This window comes from Bison bison, unplaced genomic scaffold (genome assembly GCF_000754665.1).
Source record: "Bison bison bison isolate TAMUID 2011002044 unplaced genomic scaffold, Bison_UMD1.0 scf7180017864151, whole genome shotgun sequence".
Taxonomy (NCBI): domain Eukaryota; kingdom Metazoa; phylum Chordata; class Mammalia; order Artiodactyla; family Bovidae; genus Bison; species Bison bison.
The window spans coordinates 31,727-34,499 of NW_011494723.1; positions in this window are offsets into that span (position 1 = coordinate 31,727).

Consider the following 2,773-nt stretch of genomic DNA (forward strand, 5'->3'; position numbering starts at 1 on the left):
GCAAAATTTTTTGCTCCCCAACTATATTAATTTTCTCCTGGCATTACTGAGTTCCTATCAACAGAATTATTTCTGTTATTGGGTTAAAATACGTCATTTGGAAAAATCAGTTTAAAGCACTGAAGGCTAGGCCATATCCGGGTAGTTTTTCTATATAAATGATTCGTAACAGAGTCACAAAATATATCTTATAGCCTTGAGTAGGAATGAAACAGGGCTCTACAAGTTTTAATACTAACAAATGTCCAATGTAGCATTTTTTTTTTCATGTATTACCCAAAGTTAGGGGAAAAAACGAAAAAACAACCCAGCAGAGGCAGCTGTAATCCCAATCTAACTTTCTATGTCAAGGCTGTTTAAATTGAGCTTGATATGGCTGACTCCCACTCAGTCTTGCTCATCGGGATTTAGAAGCACAGTATGTCTCAAGAGGTCTCTCTTCTAGATCGACATGGTTGTTATGGAGTTTCATGTCTTACCTGCATCGTGTCTAACAAATTGTCAGCTGTGCATGAATCAGCACAAAGCCAGAGAGGTTTTTTAGGAAGTTTTTAAAAACAGCTTTCTAAACACTGCAAACTGTCTTACAATACTCAGGTATATAGTAGTACATACTTTTTGAAAATAGTATTACTGGCCTCAACTTTTCCTCCTCCTGTTTTGTGACTCAGCCCATAATCCACTTCCATCTGGGAACACCTTCCCAATCTCCTTCCCCAAATTTGGAGGCTTTTTGGAAATGCTTTCTTGGCATATACTCTTCTGCTAAGACTCAAGGACCTCTTTATTTCTCCTTGTATTGCAAGTGTCTAGCACAGTGCTCAAATTGATTCTGAAATGAAAAAATGCCTGACTCTTTACTGTGGGTCCTCTGAAAACATGCTGTTGGGTCCCTCTTGTGAAGATCACTAAAGGAAAGTGGAGACAAATTCAATAGCCATTGTACCATCCTACAAAAGACAGACACCACTTTCTATTATCTACCTCAAATATGTCAGAGAAAAAAATGAAAAACTCTTTTCACAATTATTGCACGTACCTCCAGCAAGCAGTACTCAGGAAGCATCCCATCACTGTGTTACTGAGGAAGGCTACGTGAGTTGTTACTGAGGAAGGCTACGTGAGTGCTGGTGGAAGATGGGGATGAAACACAGGATGGGGCCACACACGCTCAGGTGGCTGTTCACTGGCCCCTGAACAGCGAGCACACATCTGAAGGATACCTCAGAAAGCGAATGGCTTTTGTTTGGTGGTATATGGAATATAGTCCTAAAGTTTTTTAAAATATTAAGAAGTCCTCCCTTTTCAGCTCAGCAATACCACCTGCATTAAGAAGTACCATAGCTTAGAAAGACAGAGACCCAATTGTTAAAACTGTAAAGGACAAAAAAGAATATAAAAAATGTTCCTTAGAAGCCTACCTTCTCTTGAAAAGCTCTTGTTCCAAAATGCTCTGTATAATTACTGTTAATTTGTACTAAGGGGCAATGATATATGGGCAGGCAATATCCTCAAACTGCAAGGTCACGTAAGTTGTATTCCCCATTCTTCCCTTGCACTAATGTTAACAGAGATATGAAAGCAAGTGACTTAAGGCAGTTATAACTCGTCTGTGAGTGCACTCGTCTGTGAGTGCACGACAGCCTCAAGTGAGGGTACCGCCCCTGCTTTGTATTATAGCCACGTGCTCCTGCTTTTTCAACAACCTTGAAAAATAAATATTTGAACCACAACCTTCAATAAAGCCCCTCTACATTTGTTGTCAGTCTTAATCACCTTCTGCTGTCTGCTTAGTGCCTTTAGCTCTTAGATGTTGCACCTGGATTCTTGCCTGCTTTATGATGTAGGTTTATATGCCCTTTAATTGAAAGCAAACCGCCTTAGATAATCCAGTGACAACAATGTTACAAGGTCCACTTTCCGTTAAAAGGTAAATAGAAATATTAGGCTGTTCTCTAAAATGAAGAAAAACACATAAAAATACATTGCAATCTACCACACCACTTCCTTTATCAGAGATAAAACCCCATAGCCTAAAAAAATCCCTTTTGTGTTTTTCCCCCATGACAGGAGTGGGAGAGTGTAAGGAACTGCAGTTCTCAATGACTAATCTCTTCACCCTGTATAATATTCTTTGCCCAAGAAAAGACTTCAGTCATACAGTATGTTAAATATTATATTCATGTTACTACAATAACTCTATCAACTTTAACCCTAAGTTTTGTTTAATGTTCTAATTATTACTTGTTGAAAACACTTCATCAAACAATAAAAGAATATGGAAGGATGACAGGAACATACACCACACCTGTAAGCAATGTTTACTATTTTGGGGGGAAGGTTAAAGTGAGTTTGGAGAAGGCAATGGCAACCCCACTCCAGTACTCTTGCCTGGAAAATCCCATGGATGGAGGAGGCTGGTGGGCTGCCATCTCTGGGGTTGCACAGAGTCGGACACGACTGAAGCGACTTAGCAGCAGCAGCAAAGTGAGTTTATAAAATGGTAGAGAAAAAACGTGGTATTATCTTTAAGGCAATATAATTTCTATAAAATAGCTTCATGATTTTAAGAGGCCATATGACAAGTGATTAAAAATTAAACAGCTGCTTAACATATGCTAAGACCTCATGCTAAGTCACAGCCTGCATGACTGTGCACATGTGAACTGGGACCTCCGGAATTGGTACAATGGACAGTCTGCATGGCTGGATGTTACAGTTGCATGCACCAATGCAAAATATTCTTTTTTAAGGAAAAAAAAAAAGGAGGCAA